The sequence below is a fragment of the Sciurus carolinensis genome, chromosome 6 (assembly GCF_902686445.1).
Source record: "Sciurus carolinensis chromosome 6, mSciCar1.2, whole genome shotgun sequence".
Taxonomy (NCBI): domain Eukaryota; kingdom Metazoa; phylum Chordata; class Mammalia; order Rodentia; family Sciuridae; genus Sciurus; species Sciurus carolinensis.
In genome coordinates this window covers 68,445,219-68,458,625 of record NC_062218.1, presented here as the reverse complement: position 1 = coordinate 68,458,625, position 13,407 = coordinate 68,445,219, and the positions used below count along the sequence as shown (strand labels likewise).

The window sequence follows — 13,407 nt, the reverse complement described above, 5'->3', positions numbered from 1 at the left end:
TGACTTGGTGAAGATGAGAAAGAAGAGACAGATATGTGGGCTGGTACTTGAGTAGCACATTACTGCACGTCCTTCAGAAGGGCATGGTTGGGCTTGTACCCAACTATGCTCCAGAAAGGGATGGTGCCCCTATTGCTCTTCCTTTTTTTTTTTTTTTTTTGAGACCAAGGTAGGGCAATTTTATTTATTTATTTATTTATTTTGTGGTGCTGGGGTTTGAACCCAGGGTCTTGTGCATCCTAGGCAAGTGCTCTTCCACTGAGCTACATCACCAACCGCTTTTTACAGGTTGAATTTGAGAGTCAGTATGTTGTTTAGGGTAATAATATAACACACTAGCTTTTCAGAACCTGGAGAAGAAGGATTCAGACTCTTATGGAAAACTGAGTTCAGATGGAGTCCTTCCCACCACTCACCCACCAGGACAAGGCCTACTTCTCTTATTGCTGGAATAAGTTTCAGCATCATTAAGTTGGAGAAGCTTCCTAGGCTTAGAGATGGACAAATTGTTATATTGCTAAGTGGTATAGGAAAATGGATTCATGAGATGACTCAATTTTATAAATAAACTACAATTGCTATTGCTATTGGGGATCATATGTTAGAATGATTTCTCTGAATAATAGAGGCTAAGATGATTCTTAAAAGTCATCATGTGTCTGCTATCTATCTACCATCTATCTATCTAATTTATTGGTGCCAGGGATTGAACCCAGGGGTACTTAATCACCAAGTCACATCCCTAGTTCCTTTTATTTTTTATTTTGAGATAGGGTCTTGCTAAGTTTCTCACTCATTAAGTTGCTGAGGCTAGTCTTGAAATTGCAAACTTCCTGCCTCAGCCTCCTGTCTCTAGGATTAAAGGCTTTCCTTACCATCCAGGCAAGTATCTATTATTAACTTTACATAGTCCATAAGGAATATCTTATGCAGATTCTATCTTCCTATCAATTCTATGCACATGAGGTATTGAACATATAAGTAATGACTTGGTCATCAAATGCAGGTTTTGGCTCAGTACTGAATTTTGCCTTAGCAAATAAAAATATTTCAGTCTGATTGAATTAAACAAAAAAATGGACTCTTCCTTCTGTACAAGCTAGATCCCTATGCTTGACTTGAACCTGGCTTCATTTTCTTATTTCTATAAGAATAACCCCACATAGGGCAGGGCTGATTCTTCCAGGTTTAGGTGACACTGACCAACCAACCTAGAAAGTTATATTCTTTCTCCCAGGTACTTAAGATGTACCTGGGATATAGAATTTTCCAGTATTTAAAATTATCACTAAGCTGTGGTTTGACTTTATAGAGTTATCCCTTTCCTAGTAAGAAGATGGGAAACAATCAGCTAACCACTTGTTTTCAAGGATGACACTAGAAGGGACACTATAGAGATATAGTGAGGCCTGGGATAAATGCAATTAAATTGCATTAAAGGGAGCACTCTGATGAGGTCATCATGAAAACCCTCAAGATCTTTCCTATTCATTTTTTTTCCATTTCAGTTAGAATTTCAATTAGAAATTTTAATTCTAATTCTTCTCCTCCTTCTTTCTATTCCCCTTCATCTCTTTTTCCTTTCTTATCCTCTTCTTCCTCCTTATACCCTCTAAATTAACTGAACACTGATTTGTTGCTTGAAGCTAAAATAACTGTATTAAACATGAGTTAAAGACATGCAAGCTCCCCAAAGACACTTATGGTCATGCAGTATTATGTTACGTCCACTGGAGAATCCAGGAAGTGCTCACTGTGAAGTGTCCCTTCTAGTGTCATCCTTGAAAACAAGTGGTTAGCTGATTGTTTCCCATCTTCTTACTAGGAAAGGGATAACTCTATAAAGTCAAACCACAGCTTAGTGATAATTTTATATACTGGAAAATTCTATAAGACTTGTCTAAAGTGACATCTAACTCTACTCTGTGTTATGCTTTGTATTTTTCAGACACTATGTATATTTTTAAGTTCTTTCATAAAAAGAAAGTTTCTGGAAGACCCCCTCAAAGTATCCAGACATTTCTAGACAAGTCATAGGTCATGGTTCCCTAATGAAAAAGAACATGTGAAAAGGAATCAAAGGATGTTTCTAGTTCTTGCCAGCTTGCCTTGGAAATCTCCTGCTCCCCAAATACACTTTTGATGTAATAGTCTGGCAGAAATCATTTTATTCAGTCACACCAGAGTTTCATTAAATTAGTGGTAATTAAGATCCTTTTATCCCTTATTCCTGGGTGTAATGACTAATTGAAGTATATCCCACCAGAGAAAAGAGGAGGGAAAAAAGGTTTATGAAGTTTTTTTTTTATTCTTGCTTAAATCAAAGAATTTTATAAAAAACTTTAATCACAGTTTACATTTGAACTCTCACAGTATCAGGAACTGTGCAGAAAATTCCCAGTACGACATCTCCTAGTCCTGGAAATCACTCAACAAGGCTGATATGGCTATTATTTTGTTTATTGGAGAGACAAATGAAGCTCAATAAGTTCAGTAAGTTAAGTAGCTTATCCATGATCAGATAAAGAGTCAATCAAGGAAGTAGGCTAGAACCCATATCTGTTCAACACCAAACCCATGTTCCTGACTTGGATTCCAGCCTCCAGATCAGCATGTCAAGTTATTTTCAAACTGTGATCTTCAAAGCTAGATAATTCCTTGAGGTCACAGAAGGGGGAAAAAAATGTAAGAGCTTTGGAGTCCCATTTGGGTAGCAAGCAATTCTTTGACTTCTGCATGATAGTTCCACTTTAGTCCATTTTTTTGCTGCTGAAACAGAACACCTAATATTGAGTAATTTATGACAAAAATTTTATTAGTTCTTGGAGGCTGGGAGGTCCAAGGTTGAGAGAGAGGCATCTGGTAAGGGTTTTCTTGCTATAAAAACCATGGTGAATGCAAAGGGGCTATGAAAGATGAGAGAATGAAAGAAATGAGAATGAGAACAAGAGATGCAACTTGCATCCTCAAGCAATTTTATAATTGGCATTAATCCATTCATGAGAGTGGAGTCCTCGTGACTTTAAATACCTCTCTTTGGGCCCCACCTCCTAACACTATTTCACTGGAGGTTAAGTTTAATGTATGATTTTCAGGACACATTCACACCATAGTAGCTTCATCTGAACATGGGTGCTACCCATTAATCTAATCTACTGCTTTCATTTGACCTGAGGCCCCACAGTATTTCAAGATGTAGTTAATAACTGGTCAGTCTGAAAGTAGAATACAAGTATTCTGATACTTCCTTATTTTTTTTCCTTTATGGTTATTCTAGATAACATTAATTCCATTGTTTAGGACGAATTCAGTCTCATTTTAGAAAATAAATAACCTTAATTTTTATTAATAAAAGATGGTATATATTGACTCAAACACGTGAACATTGCCTCATAATCCAACAGATATGACTTGACCCATAAGTTCACGTTATAAGACGACTGTGGTCGACTTATATAGTTTTCTCAGATCTGTTCTCCCTGTGTTTTCTTTTGTCTCATTCTTAATATTTTTATCATAGTTTTTGTGGCTGCAACAATTCCAGATTTTTGTCCCTTTACCATAAAATCCAGAGCAAGAAAAGGTACCTCTTCCTTAGGTCCCAATGAAGAACATCCAAACTCCACTTCCATAATTCTCCATTAAAACTCGCTTCACATTCCATTGGCCTAAACAAGGTCAAATACTCACTCCTGAACTAATGACTGTGGCCAGGGGAAATCAGATGCTCAGATTAGTCTAACTTTCCCAAATTGCAAGGCTACTACCAATGCAATTAATTAGATCCCTAAAGGAAAATTGGTGCATAGTTGCCAGAAGCAGGAAGGTATCAAAGCTAGAAAGACAAATACCTGATTTTACTGCATATGACCACAAATGTGCTCTCAGATGCTGAAGCAGTAGTTAATAAGCAAGAATACCAGGATGAGCATACTCTAGGAATAACAATAGTGAGCAGAATGGTTCACCCAGAATTCAACCAACCTGCTGGTAAGAATCTTATAGTGGTTAAACCATTATGCTCAGGCTGAACCAGGGAGAAAGACAGATGACCGTGCCTCAAATTGGGCAGCTGAGGAGTCCTTGCATCTCCATTATGCATTAGGGAGATTGACAAACTATGGTTTACAGACCACATATGTCCCACCACTAATTTTTATATGACCTGCAAGCTCAGAATGGTTTTAATATTTTAAAAAGTTAAAACCATCAAAAGAAATAATCTTAAGACTTTTTCATAAAATTTTTAAAATTTTATGAAATTCAAACTTCAGCATGCATAAATAAATGAATCAAAACAATCCACATTCATTTGTCTACATATTGTCTATGACTGCTTTGAAATATTTACTCTCTGTTTCTTTATAGAAAGAGTTTGTCAAATTCTGGCATGGAACACAGGTACTCACAGTGTAAACCCCAACTAGTAGTATCTTTACCATCTGGAAACTTGTTAGAATCATTAAGTTTTAGTCTCACCCCAGACTTCTGAATCAGAAACTCTGGAAACAGAACTCAGGAATCTATGCTTTCTAGGTGATTTTAATTCTGGCTAAAGTTTAAGAATCACTGGTTGAGAAGGAAGTTAACATATAAAAGTTGAAATCCCAGTGGGAGGGACACCAGGGTCAAACCTTTTCATGTCAAGTATCTCTGATTTCCATAGGCTAGAAAAATGGGTTTGTTACTGAAAAAGGAAGCCACATGTGAATGTTATCAGTGCTGAAATCAGTGCAATACATATATATAAAATAAGAGGCACTTACAATACCTTTCTCTTTTTGCCAGTGGACCTAGCTTCAACTATATCAAACTATCCAAAGATGTGACTTTTTCTTGACAAGACTTAAACAAAACTCTACCACCATTTGTGGCCATTGACTCTGCATCCTATTTCTCCGTACATTTTACATAAATTTAAAAAGTAGGATTCCCTGCAACTTTTCATTTCAGATTATCAGGAATCTTTGACTCTTTCTTTTTTTTTTAAAATTACAGGTTGTTAATGTGAAAACCTGAAATCAAAAATGCTCTAAAATCTGAACCATTTTGAGCACTGATAGGATGTCACAAGTGGAAAATTTCACACTTGACCCCATGCAATGGGTCAGTCAATGCAGGCACAAAAAAAATATTGCATAAAATTATCTTCAGGTTACGTGACTCAGATGTACATGATACACCTATGGATTTTATGTTTGGACGTGGGTGTCATTCCCAAGATATCTCATTAAATATATGCAAATATTCCAAAATCTGAAAAATATCTGAATTCTGAAACACTTCTGGTCCTAAGCAGTTTGGATAAAGGATACTCACTCTGTGTTTAGATTGCAATTACTTTTGCTTCTGTTGTTTTTCACATAATTGTCAGGATAGTTTACATTGGTTTACTTCTCCATGCCATTAGAAGTTTTATTTTGTTCTTCTGGATGGGAAAACTGGGCAGAAAGGGGAGAGATCGTGGGATGAGAGAGGTTGGTGAGAAAGGGAGAGCAAACTAACAGCAGGAAAAGTAGAAGCAGGAAAACAAAACAAAAACAGACTCTTGGTGCTCAGGATGTCAAACCTTGACAAAAAACAGCCAATGCCAGTGATCTGACCTTTTTGTACTAAGAAAAACAAAACCATGTTGAGATGTGAGAGACACTTGAAAGGTACAATTTGAATTTTGAACAATGTTTTCCATATGGTACATATGTCACCCACAATCTTTACAGTTTTCCAGCTCACTCCTCAATAAAATTCACATTTTTTATTCCACTCACATGTACTAGAAATTATAGACCTGCACACCTTAATAATGTACTGAGAATTTTTGAAAAATATAAAAATGAACTTTTAAATGCATTTTACATGTGGGATAGAGATTAAAAACAAGCATTGATTTCTAAAGAATAAACATTTTCATTTTCATTTACATAGCTATAATAAAATAATTAACCTAGGAAACCAAGAGCAAGTTAGAGGAAATTTTGCTTCAAGTTTCCAAGTTTCTGATTCTGTTCCTTGAATGAACTGACAAAACCATATACACAGCCCAGTCTGACTGTATGCACAATGATCATCAATTGATGGGTGAGCCTGGCACTTTAGGAAAGAAGTCTTACATATTGTTATGTATTGCTATATAATAAAGTATTTTGTTATTATATAGCACATTCTTACAGAGATAAAGAACAAACTAAATTAATACTTTTTTTTACATTTTCTTGGGTCATAGCTCTTTTAGAAGATCTGGTAAAAACTAAACACGCTCTTCCCAGAATGCCTGTAAACATTTCTACTTATAAGTTTAGGAGGTTAGGAACCCAAGTAAAAAGCTTCTAGACTATAGACGAGTTTTCAGGCTTTTATCTGATGCAAAAATTCCCAGACAGTATGATTCCATTGTTTTAATCATGTAAATTGATCATCAGTATAGGAGCAGTAGCTGCCTGAGTAGTGGCTCATGCCTGTAATCCCAGCAACTCAGGAGGCCGAGGTAGGAGGATTGTCAAATTCAAGGTCAGCCTGGGAAATGTAGTGAGGTTCTTAGCAACTTAGCAAAACCCTGTCTCAAAAATAAAATATAAAAGGACTGGGGATGTAGCTCAATCAGTAGCTCAGTCTCTAGTACCAAAAGAGAAAGAGAGAGAGAGAGAGAGAGAGAGAGAGAGAGAGAGAGAGAGAATATGAGAATCAGGGGGATGGTTTATCCCATAGTTTACCCACTGGATTCATAGGACCTTAGTGGGGAGCCATTGAAATCCACTTCTTCACATACCTATTGCTAGTAATTTTTAGGCTATTTTGCATTTTCAATTAATTCATTTAAAAGGATTTTTTTTTAGTTTCTTAAAGATAGTTAATTAGAATTAATTAATTAATATTTAAGCCTGGTTATTGTGTGCTGATTTAATAATGGATTTCTGATTTTTAGATTTAAAAGATGCATTTTATGACCTTTATGGGTCATTTCTACAGTCCACAGAGACTTGTAGTCCTTTTACGTTATCAAACTCAAATCTCATTTGTATTATGCCATAGGGCACTCTGGCTCAACATATAGGCTTCAGATTAGTTGAGGGGGAAAACAATTAAAGTGGCAATGATATTCATGGAGATCTCACTTATTTAGGGAAGAATGGCATCCGGGTCCTAATTTGTGCTAATCGCCTGGTAATAGAATTCCTTTGGTTTCTGAAGGAATGATTTTTCATTTTGTTGCTTCTTGGTCTCCGTTTTTCATTTGAGGTATTTTGCTTCAAAAAAATATTCTAAAAGAAAAAAGAAAAGGTTATAGAAAAGTAGAGAGTCCATTGGGAAAATAAATGATATAATTATAAATGACACCAAAATAAATTAAGGTTTTCCTTCTTCAATCATGATTCTTCCTCCTAATGACTCTGATAACTCAAGTGTTGGGTTTTATTAAGTACAGCAGAAGTGAATTCTCTGGAGATTAAAGCAGTTATTGGGATTCATACCTGCTGAAACAGAAGGAGTCTCCTCCCTTTTGTAGTTGACAGATAGGCCTGTACTGAGCACATTTTGTAGCTGAGAGAAAGAAAATGAAGATGAAAGAAAATCTTTTGAAGAATAGAAAAAAAGGGAAAATCCCACTTATATAGTGAAACCCCTTAAATTGTTTTTCGAGAAACAGAAAAAAGAACACTATTTAAAGGTCACACTGGCTTGTTTGAATTAGTTTGTTTTTCAGAAGATAAATATTGTGTATGGGAACATAAAAATGTCTCGTAGAAACCACTTTCACACAGTGAACAAAGGAATCATCCCTAATATGTTATTAACTGGTGTTCCCTGTTCTCCACAAATGTTGGCTTTCAAAGACTTTCAAAGGAAGGGGTTCTTAATTAATTGGCTAATGCATTCCTTAGAACTTCTAAGAGATCAAGACTGCAAGGTGTTCCAAGGCTTTACTTTCCTTAAAAAAATGTTTGCAGATTTTTAAAACATGTTGACTCCAAAAGTATTGTCATCTATTATAAATATTGCAGAATTAACCTATTGTTAGCATTCAAAAATTTGACTGCCACACGTTATATTAGCTTGGTGTGTATTAAACAGCCAGTTTAGTTTCCCCTGAATCTTAAAATAAGTCTGATTATAATAAAATTTGCTCTCAAGTCCTAATAGATTCTGTGACTTTAAATGCAAATTGCCAAACTGTTCCTGAGGCAGTGAAAGGAAGAATTGCATCCATCATGCTGTTATTTAAAATGAATTTTAACCCCTTAGGCTGAAACAACAAACAAAAACCCAGATTGCCACAAAGGAAAGCCAAAGGGTCTGTTGGAAAAAGAGCTGCCATTTCCAATAAAAACTGTACTAGACTGCAATAATGCCATAGTGAATAGTATGTGGCATTGAAATCACAGATCTGATCTAGATGAGATTGAGGGTGAAAAATTAGGGAGGATATGACTGAGAATATTTCATAGATTCTACCTCCCCACCCCCACACTCCAATCCATTGATTACCCTGTGTTAGGAATGATTGATGCCTGTTTGGCTCCAACGAACCACCCTGAGATCTGACAGGAAATGGTGTTTTGTTTATTTATTTTTTAATTGGAAAACAAATTGAGTTCCAGGATTCCATTTATTTAAAATTGAATCTTACTTAGAAACCACCCTAGAAGCAAGTATTTTAAGTCATGTTCTGCTTATTATAAAGCATTTAGAACTTGGTATTGATCACTGGCCGTACAATTATTTAAATGGACCATTCCCTGGATATTTTCAGCTGCCAATGGTTCAATTCACGAACATTGTTAATGGTGCAGTCTGGTTCATAGTATCGTCTTGTTAAGGGAGCTGTGTGTCCCTGTTGTCCCAGCCATCACCAGACCTGCGCTCTCTGCAATGTAGCTGGGTGCCGGGGGCGTTGAACTAGCTACTGCCTGATAGAGGAGAAGACGCGAACACTGGCACTTGGCAGGAGCCTCTGCTCTTGCAGCTGCTGAGTGCTAAATTATTTCTGATGTGCTTCTCCAGTCATGCACTGCAGGACTGGCTTAATGCAGTAAAAACCTGATTCTTTAACATGGCATTTGAGTTTCAGAGCTGGAATAAGGGGGCAAACTGAGATGGCTTCTGCCAGGGCAGAGTGATGAACACGTCTGTCCTGCACAGATGTAGAAATCAGATGAACGTTTCCTATTTTGGGGGGGCGGGGAGGTGGGGAGGGAGTGGGGTCTTTGGTACCGGGGATTGAACCTAGAGGTGTTTTTTCCACTGAGCTACATTCCAAGCCTTTTTTTTTTTTTTTTTTTTTTTTTTTTTTTGAGACAGGGTCTCACTAAGTTGCCCAGACTGGCCTTGAACTTGCATTCTTAGCTCCCTGATGGCACATTACAGGCATGGGCCATCTGTTCTTCATGTACATGAGGACATAAGTAGAGATTCACACCATGAGCCCAGTGACTGCTTTAGGAACTCAATAGTTTTTGCACAGGTATATGAGTTGATCAAATTGAACCTCTGAGGCAAAGTAACACTATTCAGAGTTGGTAACAAAGCATGAAAGCAGTATTCATAATGCTAAGGAGGGATGGGCTCAGTGGGAAACTGTATAGTAAAAGAGTATAAGTGGATTTATTGCTTTCTGCTTAAAGAAAAGTCCAATCAACTGTGCTTTCCCAGCCTGGCATTATGAATCCTCTTGTAATGCAGTACTGTATACTAGTTGGGTTTGTCTGCTGACCACGGTATTTGTGAGAGATGCATAGATGGACTAGAACCCCATTCCCCATAATTCCCCAACCCATAACTTAGGGTTTCTGGGTCATAGTTGTCTCTTCTGTCTCCTACATGTGCAAATATATAGATTGCTGGTCCTGGTTATTTCCTACAATTTTAGGATGAACCTCCTGAAATTTCAACATCAAGTCATTGCAGAAATAAGTCATAAATTATAATGTAATAGTTTTATACCATCCCACCCCCACATCCCACACCTCTGAGTGGGTCAAACTTCATACTGAATCCTGTTTTCCAATGCTTTTGCATTAAAAAAAGGTTATTTCCTCTTGAGATAATTTATTCCTAAGAACCACTCAGAGTAGATGGTAATAATAAATCAATTGAGGTACCTTGCTTACAGTGACAAACATTAGTAAAATTTAAGAGTTTATGATTAGACCTCCTGTATTGCTTATGTAAAACTAAAAAATTCTATGTGGCTTGTCTCTTTTTCTTCTAAAGGAACATAATTTAAAAAATAAAATTTTGTTAAAAACAAAAATACTCCCATACACACATTTCCTCCACAGCTGGAACCTGTTCTTCAACTCATCCTCCAAGAGGAAATTTACTGCTAGCAAAGTAAGATGTCTCTTATTCATTGTTCTGGCTGATTGTATGATAGCCTCTGTGGTCCAAACAACGAATTTAACAAATTTCATTTTTCTGCCAGTTGCTTTAGTCATAATGTGAATACTTCTTTAGAATATTTTTATGCTTGTAAAAATGTTGTTCCTAATAGAATTTGAGGGAAAGTACATCAACTTCAAGGAAGCTCATAAAAAGGAAAGACATAAAAACCCTTTTTGAAATGCTCTTTAGCAGCCAGGCATGGTAGTGCATGCCTGTAATTTAGCAACTCAGAAGACTGAGGCAGGAGGATCATGAGTTCAAGAACAGCTTTAGCAATTTAGTGAGACCCTATCTCAAAATGAAAAATAAAAAGGACTGAGATGTAGCTCAGTGGTAAAGCTACTAAATTCTATCTCCCGTTAAAAACATAAAAACACATATTTCATAATACATATTAATTTTCTCACTCACAAATCTTTCAAGAAGTGGCTCCCTAACATTCCTTTTCAAATGCGATCATTAAGGAAAAAAGAAAGAAAGAAAAATTAAGGAAGTCTTTTATCTCAGTGCAATATTTCATAGTGGCAAAAGTCATCTCAGAGAAATTACCTCGATATTGCACAATTCCAGCTCTTTTTCTAATGGGGACCCAGAAATTCACAGTGGATTCTGGAAGTTTCTAGGAAAGACCTTTTGTGCTTTTGAGAGATGTGTTAACTTCTGAGGTCCTGGAATTTATTTAATCCAACACTGTCTATAGAAATGTAGTATAAGTCACATACGGAATTTTAAATTTTAAATGGCTACTATTAGCTGCACTAGAAAAAGTAAAAGAAACAAATAAATGTTTAATATACTGTTTAACCCCATATTCAAAACGTTATTTTAACATGAAAGTTACAACTAATGCATTTTTCTTTGTCTTCAGATTCAGTGTGTATTTTGCACTGATAGCACATCTCAGTCTGGGTCAGCCACATTTCAAGTGCTTAGTAGTCATATGTAGCTAATAGCAACAATGTTGGAAAAGACATATTTAATCCATTGCTTTGACTAAGACATGTAATAGTGCCTGAGGGATCAGAAGGAATTCATATGAATTTAAACCATAGGCAGTTCATTACCTTTTGTTTTTACCAAATCTTTTTTTAAAAGCATTATTAGTAAAATGCCTCTTACTGAACCATCAATCATTTATTCCTTCAATATGCAGTTACCAAGCTTATCTCAAATGTTATATGATCTCACAACTTACAAAAGTAATTAAGTAAATTTCTTCCTACTGACAGGATCATATACTTAGGTTTCTTTTTAATAAGTTTTATTTTTAAATGATTTTTATTTTCAAATGATTGTGGAGCCATATGTTTCATGCCCAGTTTTTCCAAATATGAATTCTTTACATTAGTATGGTACATTTACCACCATACTGATGAATCAATGTTGATACATTGTTATTATATAAACTCCATAATTTATTCAGATATCCTTTTTTTTCCCCTAATGTCCTTTCTCTGTTTTAGGATCACATCTAAGATATCATATTGTATTTTGCCATTATGTCCCCTTAGGTTCCTTTTGGTTGTGACCGTTTTTTAATGACTTTCCCTGCTCTTAATAATCTTGACAGTTGGGAGCTATATTGGTCAGGCATTTTGTAGACTATCCCTCAATTGTGATTTGTCTAAAATTTTTTTCACAGCTAGCTTAGACTTACAGGTTCGGAAAAGAATTCTCATGATGGTAAAGCACCATTCTTATTCTTATCAAACCATTGTCAACCGTGTGTATTCTTTGTGACTCAGGACATCTGATGCTACCTTGATTACATTGTGGCAGTGTTTTCAGTTTTCCACACCCTAAAATTACTCTTTTTTTACTTTTTCCTTGCTGTAATCTTTATTTGTAAAAAATATATATATTTTAGTTGTAGATGAACGCAATACCTTTATTTTATTTATTTATTTACTTATTTATTTATTTATTTTTATGTGGTGCTGAGGATCCAACCCAGTGCCTCACACCTGCTAGGCAAGCGCTCTACTGCTGAGCCACAACCCCAGGCCCCCTTGCTGTAATCTTTAAAAGGAAGTTATTACAGAAAGGATGAACTTAAAAAATAGAGTTATCCTTGAGCACAGACTACGCACATAAATTATTTCTTTTGCATTAGAAATTTGTCTGTTTTCCCCTATTTAATTTTTTTATTAAATCATATTGTTTACCTTAGTTTGAATTCATGAATATTTATTTTGTACTTTAGGTTATAATCTAACAGCACTTAATTTTGATGCTCAAATGTTCTAGCATTGGTGACTGGGCTTTTGGTTGGCTTGTTTTTTCTCTGATATGTCCCCATCATTGTGGTCTTTTGGGGTTCTTCCCCCCTCCCTTCAGGTTTTGTTTTGTTTGTTTGAAAACTTTCTTATCTTCTGATACTGCAAGATGCTCTATGCTAATTTGTATATTTCTTGCCCTAGTCTTAGAATGATGTTTTTCTAAGGAACTCTGGTTTCTTCTATTGAAGAATAGTAAAACAAACAAATAACAATTAAGATTTGACTCTGAAGGACATCTGGAATCTCTAGCAATATTACCACGGCATTCTTGGTAATCCCATGTGTAAGAAAGAAAATTTACCTACATCAGACAGATTAAGGCTTCTTTTTTTTTTTTTTTTTTTTTTTTTTTTTTGAGGTTACGTTTGAAATAGGTGACATAAGAATTTTTTTTTTTTTATTTTATTTTTTATTGTGAACAAATGGGATACATGTTCTTTCTCTGTTTGTACATAGAGTAAAGGCATACCATTTGTGTAATCATACGTTTACATAGGATGATGTTGGTTGATTCATTCTGTTATTTTTTTCCCCTTCCCCCCACCCCTCCCATCCCTCTTTTCCCTCTATACAGTCCTTCCTTCCCCCATTCTTGCCCCCCTCCCTAACCCTCACTCTAACCCTAAAACTAAGCCCTCCCACACCCCATTATGTATCATCATCCACTTATCAGCGAGATCATTCTTCCTTTGGTTTTTTGAGATTGGCTTATCTCACTTAGCATGATATTCTCCAATTTCGTCCATTT

General features: G+C 35.8%; 1 non-coding gene across 1 annotated transcript; it reads right to left on the bottom strand.

The window, feature by feature from the left end:
- Positions 1-201: 201 nt before the first annotated feature.
- On the bottom strand, positions 202-273 carry Trnap-agg (transfer RNA proline (anticodon AGG)). Its single transcript has one exon. It is a non-coding gene; the product is annotated as a tRNA-Pro (tRNA).
- Positions 274-13,407: the final 13,134 nt, after the last annotated feature.